The sequence below is a fragment of the Carassius carassius genome, chromosome 22, assembly GCF_963082965.1.
Source record: "Carassius carassius chromosome 22, fCarCar2.1, whole genome shotgun sequence".
Taxonomy (NCBI): Eukaryota; Metazoa; Chordata; class Actinopteri; order Cypriniformes; family Cyprinidae; genus Carassius; species Carassius carassius.
Window position 1 is genome coordinate 22,008,322 of NC_081776.1, and position 14,071 is coordinate 22,022,392.

General features: G+C 49.1%; 14 non-coding genes across 14 annotated transcripts; 8 read left to right on the forward strand and 6 right to left on the reverse strand.

The window, feature by feature from the left end:
• Positions 1–560: 560 nt before the first annotated feature.
• Positions 561–643, reverse strand: trnal-cag (transfer RNA leucine (anticodon CAG)). Its single transcript has one exon. It is a non-coding gene; the product is annotated as a tRNA-Leu (tRNA).
• Positions 644–739: 96 nt separating this feature from the next.
• trnam-cau (transfer RNA methionine (anticodon CAU)) lies at positions 740–813 on the forward strand. Its single transcript has one exon. It is a non-coding gene; the product is annotated as a tRNA-Met (tRNA).
• A 1,204-nt stretch (positions 814–2,017) lies between these two features.
• Positions 2,018–2,100, reverse strand: trnal-cag (transfer RNA leucine (anticodon CAG)). The gene has a single exon. It is a non-coding gene; the product is annotated as a tRNA-Leu (tRNA).
• A 96-nt stretch (positions 2,101–2,196) lies between these two features.
• Positions 2,197–2,270, forward strand: trnam-cau (transfer RNA methionine (anticodon CAU)). Its single transcript has one exon. It is a non-coding gene; the product is annotated as a tRNA-Met (tRNA).
• Positions 2,271–4,795: 2,525 nt separating this feature from the next.
• trnal-cag (transfer RNA leucine (anticodon CAG)) lies at positions 4,796–4,878 on the reverse strand. The gene has a single exon. It is a non-coding gene; the product is annotated as a tRNA-Leu (tRNA).
• A 96-nt stretch (positions 4,879–4,974) lies between these two features.
• Positions 4,975–5,048, forward strand: trnam-cau (transfer RNA methionine (anticodon CAU)). The gene has a single exon. It is a non-coding gene; the product is annotated as a tRNA-Met (tRNA).
• A 1,247-nt stretch (positions 5,049–6,295) lies between these two features.
• Positions 6,296–6,369, forward strand: trnam-cau (transfer RNA methionine (anticodon CAU)). The gene has a single exon. It is a non-coding gene; the product is annotated as a tRNA-Met (tRNA).
• Positions 6,370–7,573: 1,204 nt separating this feature from the next.
• trnal-cag (transfer RNA leucine (anticodon CAG)) lies at positions 7,574–7,656 on the reverse strand. Its single transcript has one exon. It is a non-coding gene; the product is annotated as a tRNA-Leu (tRNA).
• A 96-nt stretch (positions 7,657–7,752) lies between these two features.
• Positions 7,753–7,826, forward strand: trnam-cau (transfer RNA methionine (anticodon CAU)). Its single transcript has one exon. It is a non-coding gene; the product is annotated as a tRNA-Met (tRNA).
• A 1,204-nt stretch (positions 7,827–9,030) lies between these two features.
• On the reverse strand, positions 9,031–9,113 carry trnal-cag (transfer RNA leucine (anticodon CAG)). Its single transcript has one exon. It is a non-coding gene; the product is annotated as a tRNA-Leu (tRNA).
• A 96-nt stretch (positions 9,114–9,209) lies between these two features.
• On the forward strand, positions 9,210–9,283 carry trnam-cau (transfer RNA methionine (anticodon CAU)). Its single transcript has one exon. It is a non-coding gene; the product is annotated as a tRNA-Met (tRNA).
• Positions 9,284–11,808: 2,525 nt separating this feature from the next.
• On the reverse strand, positions 11,809–11,891 carry trnal-cag (transfer RNA leucine (anticodon CAG)). The gene has a single exon. It is a non-coding gene; the product is annotated as a tRNA-Leu (tRNA).
• Positions 11,892–11,987: 96 nt separating this feature from the next.
• trnam-cau (transfer RNA methionine (anticodon CAU)) lies at positions 11,988–12,061 on the forward strand. The gene has a single exon. It is a non-coding gene; the product is annotated as a tRNA-Met (tRNA).
• Positions 12,062–13,307: 1,246 nt separating this feature from the next.
• trnam-cau (transfer RNA methionine (anticodon CAU)) lies at positions 13,308–13,381 on the forward strand. The gene has a single exon. It is a non-coding gene; the product is annotated as a tRNA-Met (tRNA).
• The last annotated feature ends 690 nt before the right edge of the window (positions 13,382–14,071 follow it).

Below are 14,071 nucleotides of genomic sequence, written 5' to 3' on the forward strand. Positions count from 1 at the left end.
AGCTCTTTGTTTTCTCCAGACTGGGCTACTGTTATGCTCCCTTGGCGGGTCTTCCGGCACGTACTATCAAGCCTCTGCAACTGATCCAGGATGCAGCAGCGAGAGTGGTCTTCAACGAGCCAAAGAAAGCCCACGTCACACCTCTCTAAATAATTTTGCACTGGCTACCAATAGCTGTTCACATCAGATTCAAGATACTGATGTTTGCCTACAAGATAACCACTGGCTCTGCAGCAATATACCTAAAGTCGCTGGTTTAGACCTATGCTTGCGTTCTGCAAGTGAACGACGCCTCGTGGTGCCATCCCAAAGAGGCACAAAATCACTCTCAAGGACCTTTTCCTGGACTGTTCCCAGCTGGTGGATCGGCTTGCCTATCTCAATTCAATCAGCGGAGGCTTTAACCATTTTCAAAAAGTGTCTAAAAACTCATCCTTGTCTTCAACGCCTGCCCAATGAATACTAGCATTTGCCAAATGCTGTGTTTTGTCAAAGTTAACGACCTGCTGGCTCAACGTAGCAGAAGACTGAAGTCTCTGTCTGCAGCCAAAGGATAGATCTGTCAGAAGTGGGATTCGAACCCACGCCTCCAGGGGAGACTGCGACCTGAACGCAGCGCCTTAGACCGCTCGGCCATCCTGACACACTTGGTTGGCTAGGGATGGCCTGTTGGAGCCACACCTGAATGCACGGATCTAGAAGCTACTTATTCTCTGTTTGGGCGCACTTTAGCCCACAAGCCTTGTTGGCGCAGTTAGGCAGCGCGTCAGTCTCATAATCTGAAGGTCGTGAGTCCGAGCCTCACACGGGGCAGAGTGGTGCTTTTTTCTGATCACTGAGAGCGCTTAGACCAGGGGTATCAAACTAAATTCCTTTAGGGCCCTAGCCCTGTAGAGTGTTCTTCCAACCCTTCTGAAACACACAAGGCATGTAGTTTTCAAATGAGCCTGAAGGCCATGATTAGTTGGATCAGGTGTTTTCAATCAGGCTTGAATCTAAACTCTGCAGGTCTCCGGCCTTCCAGGGACTGAGTTTGACACCCGTGGCTTAGAAAGAAAGAGTGAGGTTCTCTGTCCCCTTCCGTGTGGGTTTCCCTGTGTCTCCTGGGGGCAAAAGGCCACAGCTCCTCTTCAGGGAAGGTGAAATGATGTTTTGTGGAAAACTGTGAGGTTCCAGGTAAATTCCCTGAATCTCATCCAGCGACATTGCGTGTAGACCCGTGCCATCCTTTTTTACACAATGAAGTGAAAATACTGCATTCATGCTGGCTAACACTGAATGAAGGCAGTAATAGCATCCCTCTCATATTCATGTAACACATGGCCACATCCTCCTGAGGTTTTGTGAAGTTTCAATGGCCATATTGCTGCACTGGCCCGGTCCTGCAGATTTGCCTTATACAAAGTTCGGAAGATTAGACCCTTCCGATCAGAGCAGGCCACACAACTCCTTGTCCAAGCTCTTTGTTTTCTCCAGACTGGGCTACTGTTATGCTCCCTTGGCGGGTCTTCCGGCACGTACTATCAAGCCTCTGCAACTGATCCAGGATGCAGCAGCGAGAGTGGTCTTAAACGAGCCAAAGAAAGCCCACGTCACACCTTTCTTCATAATTTTGCACTGGCTACCAATAGCTGTTCGCATCAGATTCAAGATACTGATGTTTGCCTACAAGATAACCACTGGCTCTGCAGTAATATACCTAAAGTCGCTGGTTCAGACCTATGCTTGCATTCTGCAAGTGAACGACGCCTCGTGGTGCCATCCCAAAGAGGCACAAAATCACTCTCAAGGACCTTTTCCTGGACTGTTCCCAGCTGGTGGATTGGCTTGCCTATCTCAATTCAATCAGCGGAGGCTTTAACCATTTTCAAAAAGTGTCTAAAAACTCATCCTTGTCTTCAACGCCTGCCCAATGAATACTAGCATTTGCCAAATGCTGTGTTTTGTCAAAGTTAACGCCCTGCTGGCTCAACGTAGCAGAAGACTGAAGTCTCTGTCCTCAGCCAAAGTATAGATCTGTCAGAAGTGGGATTCGAACCCACGCCTCCAGGGGAGACTGCGACCTGAACGCAGCGCCTTAGACCGCTCGGCCATCCTGACACCCTTGATTGGCTAGGGATGGCCTGTTGGAGCCACACCTGAAAGCAAGGATCTAGAAGCTACTTATTCTCTGTTTGGGCGCCCTTTATCCCACAAGCCTCGTTGGCGCAGTTAGGCAGCGCGTCAGTCTCATAATCTGAAGGTCGTGAGTTCGAGCCTCACATGGGGCAGAGTGGTGCTTTTTTTCTGATTACTGAGAGCGCTTAGACCAGGGGTATCAAACTAAATTCCTTTAGGGCCCGAGCCCTGTAGAGTGTTGTTCCAACCCTTCTCAAACACACAAGGCATGTAGTTTTCAAATGAGCCTGAAGGCCATGATTAGTTGGATCAGGTGTGTTCAATCAGGCTTGAATCTAAACTCTGCAGGTCTCCGGCCTTCCAGGGACTGAGTTTGACACCCGTGGATTAGAAAGAAAGAGTGAGGTTCTCTGTCCCCTTCCGTGTGGGTTTCCCTGTGTCTCCTGGGGGCAAAAGGCCACAGCTCCTCTTCAGGGCAGGTGAAATGATGTTTTGTGGAAAACTGTGAGGTTCCAGGTAAATTCCCTGAATCTCATCCAGGGACATTGCGTGTAGACCCGTGCCATCCTTTTATATACAATGAAGTGAAAATTCTGCATTCATGCTGGCTAACACTGAATGAAGGCAGTAATAGCATCCCTCTCATATTCATGTAACACATGGCCACATCCTCCTGAGGTTTTGTGAAGTTTCAAAGGCCATATTGCTGCACTGGCCCAGTCCTGCAGATTTGCCTTATACAAAGTTCGGAAGATTAGACCCTTCCGATCAGAGCAGGCCACACAACTCCTTGTCCAAGCTCTTTGTTTTCTTCAGACTGGGCTACTGTTATGCTCCCTTGGCGGGTCTTCCGGCACGTACTATCAAGCCTCTGCAACTGATCCAGGATGAAGCAGCGAGAGTGGTCTTAAATGAGCCAAAGAAAGCCCACGTCACACCTCTCTTCATAATTTTGCACTGGCTACCAATAGCTGTTCGCATCAGATTCAAGATACTGATGTTTGCCTACAAGATAACCACTGGCTCTGCAGCAATATACCTAAAGTCGCTGGTTCAGACCTATGCTTGCGTTCTGCAAGTGAATGACGCCTCGTGGTGCCATCCCAAAGAGGCACAAAATCACTCTCAAGGACCTTTTCCTGGACTGTTCCCAGCTGGTGGATCGGCTTGCCTATCTCAATTCGAGCAGCGGAGGCTTTAACCATTTTCAAAAAGTGTCTAAAAACTCATCCTTGTCGAACCCACGCCTCCAGGGTAGACTGCGACCTGAACGCAGCGCCTTAGACCGCTCGGCCATCCTGACACACATGGTTGGCTAGGGATGGCCTGTTGGAGACACACCTGAATGCACGGATCTAGAAGCTACTTATTCTCTGTTTGGGCGCCCTTTAGCCCACAAGCCTTGTTGGCGCAGTTAGGCAGTGCGTCAGTCTCATAATCTGAAGGTCGTGAGTTTGAGCCTCACACGGGGCAGAGTGGTGCTTTTTTCTGATCACTGAGAGCGCTTAGACCAGGGGTATCAAACTAAATTCCTTTAGGGCCCGAGCCCTGTAGAGTGTTCTTCCAACCCTTCTCAAACACACAAGGCATGTAGTTTTCAAATGAGCCTGAAGGCCATGATTAGTTGGATCAGGTGTGTTCAATCAGGCTTGAATCTAAACTCTGCAGGTCTCCGGCCTTCCAGGGACTGAGTTTGACACCCGTGGCTAAGAAAGAAAGAGTGAGGTTCTCTGTCCCCTTCCGTGTGGGTTTCCCTGTGTCTCCTGGGGGCAAAATGCCACAGCTCCTCTTTAGGGCAGGTGAAATGAGGTTTTGTGGAAAACTGTGAGGTTCCAGGTAAATTCCCTGAATCTCATCCAGCGACATTGCGTGTAGACCCGTGCCATCCTTTCATATACAATGAAGTGAAAATTCTGCATTCATGCTGGCTAACACTGCATGAAGGCAGTAATAGAATCCCTCTCATATTCATGTAACACATGGCCACATCCTCCTGAGGTTTTGTGAAGTTTCAATGGCCATATTGCTGCACTGGCCCGGTCCTGCAGATTTGCCTTATACAAAGTTCGGAAGATTAGACCCTTCCGATCAGAGCAGGCCACACAACTCCTTGTCCAAGCTCTTTGTTTTCTCCAGACTGGGCTACTGTTATGCTCCCTTGGCGGGTCTTCCGGCACGTACTATCAAGCCTCTGCAACTGATCCAGGATGCAGCAGCGAGAGTGGTCTTAAACGAGCCAAAGAAAGCCCACGTCACACCTTTCTTCATAATTTTGCACTGGCTACCAATAGCTGTTCGCATCAGATTCAAGATACTGATGTTTGCCTACAAGATAACCACTGGCTCTGCAGTAATATACCTAAAGTCGCTGGTTCAGACCTATGCTTGCATTCTGCAAGTGAACGACGCCTCGTGGTGCCATCCCAAAGAGGCACAAAATCACTCTCAAGGACCTTTTCCTGGACTGTTCCCAGCTGGTGGATTGGCTTGCCTATCTCAATTCAATCAGCGGAGGCTTTAACCATTTTCAAAAAGTGTCTAAAAACTCATCCTTGTCTTCAACGCCTGCCCAATGAATACTAGCATTTGCCAAATGCTGTGTTTTGTCAAAGTTAACGCCCTGCTGGCTCAACGTAGCAGAAGACTGAAGTCTCTGTCCTCAGCCAAAGTATAGATCTGTCAGAAGTGGGATTCGAACCCACGCCTCCAGGGGAGACTGCGACCTGAACGCAGCGCCTTAGACCGCTCGGCCATCCTGACACCCTTGATTGGCTAGGGATGGCCTGTTGGAGCCACACCTGAAAGCAAGGATCTAGAAGCTACTTATTCTCTGTTTGGGCGCCCTTTATCCCACAAGCCTCGTTGGCGCAGTTAGGCAGCGCGTCAGTCTCATAATCTGAAGGTCGTGAGTTCGAGCCTCACACGGGGCAGAGTGGTGCTTTTTTTCTGATTACTGAGAGCGCTTAGACCAGGGGTATCAAACTAAATTCCTTTAGGGCCCGAGCCCTGTAGAGTGTTGTTCCAACCCTTCTCAAACACACAAGGCATGTAGTTTTCAAATGAGCCTGAAGGCCATGATTAGTTGGATCAGGTGTGTTCAATCAGGCTTGAATCTAAACTCTGCAGGTCTCCGGCCTTCCAGGGACTGAGTTTGACACCCGTGGATTAGAAAGAAAGAGTGAGGTTCTCTGTCCCCTTCCGTGTGGGTTTCCCTGTGTCTCCTGGGGGCAAAAGGCCACAGCTCCTCTTCAGGGCAGGTGAAATGATGTTTTGTGGAAAACTGTGAGGTTCCAGGTAAATTCCCTGAATCTCATCCAGGGACATTGCGTGTAGACCCGTGCCATCCTTTTATATACAATGAAGTGAAAATTCTGCATTCATGCTGGCTAACACTGAATGAAGGCAGTAATAGCATCCCTCTCATATTCATGTAACACATGGCCACATCCTCCTGAGGTTTTGTGAAGTTTCAAAGGCCATATTGCTGCACTGGCCCAGTCCTGCAGATTTGCCTTATACAAAGTTCGGAAGATTAGACCCTTCCGATCAGAGCAGGCCACACAACTCCTTGTCCAAGCTCTTTGTTTTCTCCAGACTGGGCTACTGTTATGCTCCCTTGGCGGGTCTTCCGGCACGTACTATCAAGCCTCTGCAACTGATCCAGGATGAAGCAGCGAGAGTGGTCTTAAATGAGCCAAAGAAAGCCCACGTCACACCTCTCTTCATAATTTTGCACTGGCTACCAATAGCTGTTCGCATCAGATTCAAGATACTGATGTTTGCCTACAAGATAACCACTGGCTCTGCAGCAATATACCTAAAGTCGCTGGTTCAGACCTATGCTTGCGTTCTGCAAGTGAATGACGCCTCGTGGTGCCATCCCAAAGAGGCACAAAATCACTCTCAAGGACCTTTTCCTGGACTGTTCCCAGCTGGTGGATCGGCTTGCCTATCTCAATTCGAGCAGCGGAGGCTTTAACCATTTTCAAAAAGTGTCTAAAAACTCATCCTTGTCGAACCCACGCCTCCAGGGTAGACTGCGACCTGAACGCAGCGCCTTAGACCGCTCGGCCATCCTGACACACATGGTTGGCTAGGGATGGCCTGTTGGAGACACACCTGAATGCACGGATCTAGAAGCTACTTATTCTCTGTTTGGGCGCCCTTTAGCCCACAAGCCTTGTTGGCGCAGTTAGGCAGTGCGTCAGTCTCATAATCTGAAGGTCGTGAGTTCGAGCCTCACACGGGGCAGAGTGGTGCTTTTTTCTGATCACTGAGAGCGCTTAGACCAGGGGTATCAAACTAAATTCCTTTAGGGCCCGAGCCCTGTAGAGTGTTCTTCCAACCCTTCTCAAACACACAAGGCATGTAGTTTTCAAATGAGCCTGAAGGCCATGATTAGTTGGATCAGGTGTGTTCAATCAGGCTTGAATCTAAACTCTGCAGGTCTCCGGCCTTCCAGGGACTGAGTTTGACACCCGTGGCTAAGAAAGAAAGAGTGAGGTTCTCTGTCCCCTTCCGTGTGGGTTTCCCTGTGTCTCCTGGGGGCAAAATGCCACAGCTCCTCTTTAGGGCAGGTGAAATGAGGTTTTGTGGAAAACTGTGAGGTTCCAGGTAAATTCCCTGAATCTCATCCAGCGACATTGCGTGTAGACCCGTGCCATCCTTTCATATACAATGAAGTGAAAATTCTGCATTCATGCTGGCTAACACTGCATGAAGGCAGTAATAGAATCCCTCTCATATTCATGTAACACATGGCCACGTCGTCCTGAGGTTTTGTGAAGTTTCAAAGGCCATATTGCTGCACTGGCCCGGTCCTGCAGATTTGCCTTATACAACGTTCGGGAGATTAGACCCTTCCGATCAGAGCAGGCCACACAACTCCTTGTCCAAGCTCTTTGTTTTCTCCAGACTGGGCTACTGTTATGCTCCCTTGGCGGGTCTTCCGGCACGTACTATCAAGCCTCTGCAACTGATCCAGGATGCAGCAGCGAGAGTGGTCTTCAACGAGCCAAAGAAAGCCCACGTCACACCTCTCTAAATAATTTTGCACTGGCTACCAATAGCTGTTCACATCAGATTCAAGATACTGATGTTTGCCTACAAGATAACCACTGGCTCTGCAGCAATATACCTAAAGTCGCTGGTTTAGACCTATGCTTGCGTTCTGCAAGTGAACGACGCCTCGTGGTGCCATCCCAAAGAGGCACAAAATCACTCTCAAGGACCTTTTCCTGGACTGTTCCCAGCTGGTGGATCGGCTTGCCTATCTCAATTCAATCAGCGGAGGCTTTAACCATTTTCAAAAAGTGTCTAAAAACTCATCCTTGTCTTCAACGCCTGCCCAATGAATACTAGCATTTGCCAAATGCTGTGTTTTGTCAAAGTTAACGACCTGCTGGCTCAACGTAGCAGAAGACTGAAGTCTCTGTCTGCAGCCAAAGGATAGATCTGTCAGAAGTGGGATTCGAACCCACGCCTCCAGGGGAGACTGCGACCTGAACGCAGCGCCTTAGACCGCTCGGCCATCCTGACACACTTGGTTGGCTAGGGATGGCCTGTTGGAGCCACACCTGAATGCACGGATCTAGAAGCTACTTATTCTCTGTTTGGGCGCACTTTAGCCCACAAGCCTTGTTGGCGCAGTTAGGCAGCGCGTCAGTCTCATAATCTGAAGGTCGTGAGTCCGAGCCTCACACGGGGCAGAGTGGTGCTTTTTTCTGATCACTGAGAGCGCTTAGACCAGGGGTATCAAACTAAATTCCTTTAGGGCCCTAGCCCTGTAGAGTGTTCTTCCAACCCTTCTGAAACACACAAGGCATGTAGTTTTCAAATGAGCCTGAAGGCCATGATTAGTTGGATCAGGTGTTTTCAATCAGGCTTGAATCTAAACTCTGCAGGTCTCCGGCCTTCCAGGGACTGAGTTTGACACCCGTGGCTTAGAAAGAAAGAGTGAGGTTCTCTGTCCCCTTCCGTGTGGGTTTCCCTGTGTCTCCTGGGGGCAAAAGGCCACAGCTCCTCTTCAGGGAAGGTGAAATGATGTTTTGTGGAAAACTGTGAGGTTCCAGGTAAATTCCCTGAATCTCATCCAGCGACATTGCGTGTAGACCCGTGCCATCCTTTTTTACACAATGAAGTGAAAATACTGCATTCATGCTGGCTAACACTGAATGAAGGCAGTAATAGCATCCCTCTCATATTCATGTAACACATGGCCACATCCTCCTGAGGTTTTGTGAAGTTTCAATGGCCATATTGCTGCACTGGCCCGGTCCTGCAGATTTGCCTTATACAAAGTTCGGAAGATTAGACCCTTCCGATCAGAGCAGGCCACACAACTCCTTGTCCAAGCTCTTTGTTTTCTCCAGACTGGGCTACTGTTATGCTCCCTTGGCGGGTCTTCCGGCACGTACTATCAAGCCTCTGCAACTGATCCAGGATGCAGCAGCGAGAGTGGTCTTAAACGAGCCAAAGAAAGCCCACGTCACACCTTTCTTCATAATTTTGCACTGGCTACCAATAGCTGTTCGCATCAGATTCAAGATACTGATGTTTGCCTACAAGATAACCACTGGCTCTGCAGCAATATACCTAAAGTCGCTGGTTCAGACCTATGCTTGCATTCTGCAAGTGAACGACGCCTCGTGGTGCCATCCCAAAGAGGCACAAAATCACTCTCAAGGACCTTTTCCTGGACTGTTCCCAGCTGGTGGATTGGCTTGCCTATCTCAATTCAATCAGCGGAGGCTTTAACCATTTTCAAAAAGTGTCTAAAAACTCATCCTTGTCTTCAACGCCTGCCCAATGAATACTAGCATTTGCCAAATGCTGTGTTTTGTCAAAGTTAACGCCCTGCTGGCTCAACGTAGCAGAAGACTGAAGTCTCTGTCCTCAGCCAAAGTATAGATCTGTCAGAAGTGGGATTCGAACCCACGCCTCCAGGGGAGACTGCGACCTGAACGCAGCGCCTTAGACCGCTCGGCCATCCTGACACCCTTGATTGGCTAGGGATGGCCTGTTGGAGCCACACCTGAAAGCAAGGATCTAGAAGCTACTTATTCTCTGTTTGGGCGCCCTTTATCCCACAAGCCTCGTTGGCGCAGTTAGGCAGCGCGTCAGTCTCATAATCTGAAGGTCGTGAGTTCGAGCCTCACATGGGGCAGAGTGGTGCTTTTTTTCTGATTACTGAGAGCGCTTAGACCAGGGGTATCAAACTAAATTCCTTTAGGGCCCGAGCCCTGTAGAGTGTTGTTCCAACCCTTCTCAAACACACAAGGCATGTAGTTTTCAAATGAGCCTGAAGGCCATGATTAGTTGGATCAGGTGTGTTCAATCAGGCTTGAATCTAAACTCTGCAGGTCTCCGGCCTTCCAGGGACTGAGTTTGACACCCGTGGATTAGAAAGAAAGAGTGAGGTTCTCTGTCCCCTTCCGTGTGGGTTTCCCTGTGTCTCCTGGGGGCAAAAGGCCACAGCTCCTCTTCAGGGCAGGTGAAATGATGTTTTGTGGAAAACTGTGAGGTTCCAGGTAAATTCCCTGAATCTCATCCAGGGACATTGCGTGTAGACCCGTGCCATCCTTTTATATACAATGAAGTGAAAATTCTGCATTCATGCTGGCTAACACTGAATGAAGGCAGTAATAGCATCCCTCTCATATTCATGTAACACATGGCCACATCCTCCTGAGGTTTTGTGAAGTTTCAAAGGCCATATTGCTGCACTGGCCCAGTCCTGCAGATTTGCCTTATACAAAGTTCGGAAGATTAGACCCTTCCGATCAGAGCAGGCCACACAACTCCTTGTCCAAGCTCTTTGTTTTCTTCAGACTGGGCTACTGTTATGCTCCCTTGGCGGGTCTTCCGGCACGTACTATCAAGCCTCTGCAACTGATCCAGGATGAAGCAGCGAGAGTGGTCTTAAATGAGCCAAAGAAAGCCCACGTCACACCTCTCTTCATAATTTTGCACTGGCTACCAATAGCTGTTCGCATCAGATTCAAGATACTGATGTTTGCCTACAAGATAACCACTGGCTCTGCAGCAATATACCTAAAGTCGCTGGTTCAGACCTATGCTTGCGTTCTGCAAGTGAATGACGCCTCGTGGTGCCATCCCAAAGAGGCACAAAATCACTCTCAAGGACCTTTTCCTGGACTGTTCCCAGCTGGTGGATCGGCTTGCCTATCTCAATTCGAGCAGCGGAGGCTTTAACCATTTTCAAAAAGTGTCTAAAAACTCATCCTTGTCGAACCCACGCCTCCAGGGTAGACTGCGACCTGAACGCAGCGCCTTAGACCGCTCGGCCATCCTGACACACATGGTTGGCTAGGGATGGCCTGTTGGAGACACACCTGAATGCACGGATCTAGAAGCTACTTATTCTCTGTTTGGGCGCCCTTTAGCCCACAAGCCTTGTTGGCGCAGTTAGGCAGTGCGTCAGTCTCATAATCTGAAGGTCGTGAGTTTGAGCCTCACACGGGGCAGAGTGGTGCTTTTTTCTGATCACTGAGAGCGCTTAGACCAGGGGTATCAAACTAAATTCCTTTAGGGCCCGAGCCCTGTAGAGTGTTCTTCCAACCCTTCTCAAACACACAAGGCATGTAGTTTTCAAATGAGCCTGAAGGCCATGATTAGTTGGATCAGGTGTGTTCAATCAGGCTTGAATCTAAACTCTGCAGGTCTCCGGCCTTCCAGGGACTGAGTTTGACACCCGTGGCTAAGAAAGAAAGAGTGAGGTTCTCTGTCCCCTTCCGTGTGGGTTTCCCTGTGTCTCCTGGGGGCAAAATGCCACAGCTCCTCTTTAGGGCAGGTGAAATGAGGTTTTGTGGAAAACTGTGAGGTTCCAGGTAAATTCCCTGAATCTCATCCAGCGACATTGCGTGTAGACCCGTGCCATCCTTTCATATACAATGAAGTGAAAATTCTGCATTCATGCTGGCTAACACTGCATGAAGGCAGTAATAGAATCCCTCTCATATTCATGTAACACATGGCCACATCCTCCTGAGGTTTTGTGAAGTTTCAATGGCCATATTGCTGCACTGGCCCGGTCCTGCAGATTTGCCTTATACAAAGTTCGGAAGATTAGACCCTTCCGATCAGAGCAGGCCACACAACTCCTTGTCCAAGCTCTTTGTTTTCTCCAGACTGGGCTACTGTTATGCTCCCTTGGCGGGTCTTCCGGCACGTACTATCAAGCCTCTGCAACTGATCCAGGATGCAGCAGCGAGAGTGGTCTTAAACGAGCCAAAGAAAGCCCACGTCACACCTTTCTTCATAATTTTGCACTGGCTACCAATAGCTGTTCGCATCAGATTCAAGATACTGATGTTTGCCTACAAGATAACCACTGGCTCTGCAGTAATATACCTAAAGTCGCTGGTTCAGACCTATGCTTGCATTCTGCAAGTGAACGACGCCTCGTGGTGCCATCCCAAAGAGGCACAAAATCACTCTCAAGGACCTTTTCCTGGACTGTTCCCAGCTGGTGGATTGGCTTGCCTATCTCAATTCAATCAGCGGAGGCTTTAACCATTTTCAAAAAGTGTCTAAAAACTCATCCTTGTCTTCAACGCCTGCCCAATGAATACTAGCATTTGCCAAATGCTGTGTTTTGTCAAAGTTAACGCCCTGCTGGCTCAACGTAGCAGAAGACTGAAGTCTCTGTCCTCAGCCAAAGTATAGATCTGTCAGAAGTGGGATTCGAACCCACGCCTCCAGGGGAGACTGCGACCTGAACGCAGCGCCTTAGACCGCTCGGCCATCCTGACACCCTTGATTGGCTAGGGATGGCCTGTTGGAGCCACACCTGAAAGCAAGGATCTAGAAGCTACTTATTCTCTGTTTGGGCGCCCTTTATCCCACAAGCCTCGTTGGCGCAGTTAGGCAGCGCGTCAGTCTCATAATCTGAAGGTCGTGAGTTCGAGCCTCACACGGGGCAGAGTGGTGCTTTTTTTCTGATTACTGAGAGCGCTTAGACCAGGGGTATCAAACTAAATTCCTTTAGGGCCCGAGCCCTTAGAGTGTTGTTCCAACCCTTCTCAAACACACAAGGCATGTAGTTTTCAAATGAGCCTGAAGGCCATGATTAGTTGGATCAGGTGTGTTCAATCAGGCTTGAATCTAAACTCTGCAGGTCTCCGGCCTTCCAGGGACTGAGTTTGACACCCGTGGATTAGAAAGAAAGAGTGAGGTTCTCTGTCCCCTTCCGTGTGGGTTTCCCTGTGTCTCCTGGGGGCAAAAGGCCACAGCTCCTCTTCAGGGCAGGTGAAATGATGTTTTGTGGAAAACTGTGAGGTTCCAGGTAAATTCCCTGAATCTCATCCAGGGACATTGCGTGTAGACCCGTGCCATCCTTTTATATACAATGAAGTGAAAATTCTGCATTCATGCTGGCTAACACTGAATGAAGGCAGTAATAGCATCCCTCTCATATTCATGTAACACATGGCCACATCCTCCTGAGGTTTTGTGAAGTTTCAAAGGCCATATTGCTGCACTGGCCCAGTCCTGCAGATTTGCCTTATACAAAGTTCGGAAGATTAGACCCTTCCGATCAGAGCAGGCCACACAACTCCTTGTCCAAGCTCTTTGTTTTCTCCAGACTGGGCTACTGTTATGCTCCCTTGGCGGGTCTTCCGGCACGTACTATCAAGCCTCTGCAACTGATCCAGGATGAAGCAGCGAGAGTGGTCTTAAATGAGCCAAAGAAAGCCCACGTCACACCTCTCTTCATAATTTTGCACTGGCTACCAATAGCTGTTCGCATCAGATTCAAGATACTGATGTTTGCCTACAAGATAACCACTGGCTCTGCAGCAATATACCTAAAGTCGCTGGTTCAGACCTATGCTTGCGTTCTGCAAGTGAATGACGCCTCGTGGTGCCATCCCAAAGAGGCACAAAATCACTCTCAAGGACCTTTTCCTGGACTGTTCCCAGCTGGTGGATCGGCTTGCCTATCTCAATTCGAGCAGCGGAGGCTTTAACCATTTTCAAAAAGTGTCTAAAAACTCATCCTTGTCGAACCCACGCCTCCAGGGTAGACTGCGACCTGAACGCAGCGCCTTAGACCGCTCGGCCATCCTGACACACATGGTTGGCTAGGGATGGCCTGTTGGAGACACACCTGAATGCACGGATCTAGAAGCTACTTATTCTCTGTTTGGGCGCCCTTTAGCCCACAAGCCTTGTTGGCGCAGTTAGGCAGTGCGTCAGTCTCATAATCTGAAGGTCGTGAGTTCGAGCCTCACACGGGGCAGAGTGGTGCTTTTTTCTGATCACTGAGAGCGCTTAGACCAGGGGTATCAAACTAAATTCCTTTAGGGCCCGAGCCCTGTAGAGTGTTCTTCCAACCCTTCTCAAACACACAAGGCATGTAGTTTTCAAATGAGCCTGAAGGCCATGATTAGTTGGATCAGGTGTGTTCAATCAGGCTTGAATCTAAACTCTGCAGGTCTCCGGCCTTCCAGGGACTGAGTTTGACACCCGTGGCTAAGAAAGAAAGAGTGAGGTTCTCTGTCCCCTTCCGTGTGGGTTTCCCTGTGTCTCCTGGGGGCAAAATGCCACAGCTCCTCTTTAGGGCAGGTGAAATGAGGTTTTGTGGAAAACTGTGAGGTTCCAGGTAAATTCCCTGAATCTCATCCAGCGACATTGCGTGTAGACCCGTGCCATCCTTTCATATACAATGAAGTGAAAATTCTGCATTCATGCTGGCTAACACTGCATGAAGGCAGTAATAGAATCCCTCTCATATTCATGTAACACATGGCCACGTCGTCCTGAGGTTTTGTGAAGTTTCAAAGGCCATATTGCTGCACTGGCCCGGTCCTGCAGATTTGCCTTATACAACGTTCGGGAGATTAGACCCTTCCGATCAGAGCAGGCCACACAACTCCTTGTCCAAGCTCTTTGTTTTCTGCAGACTGGGCTACTGTTATGCTCCCTTGGC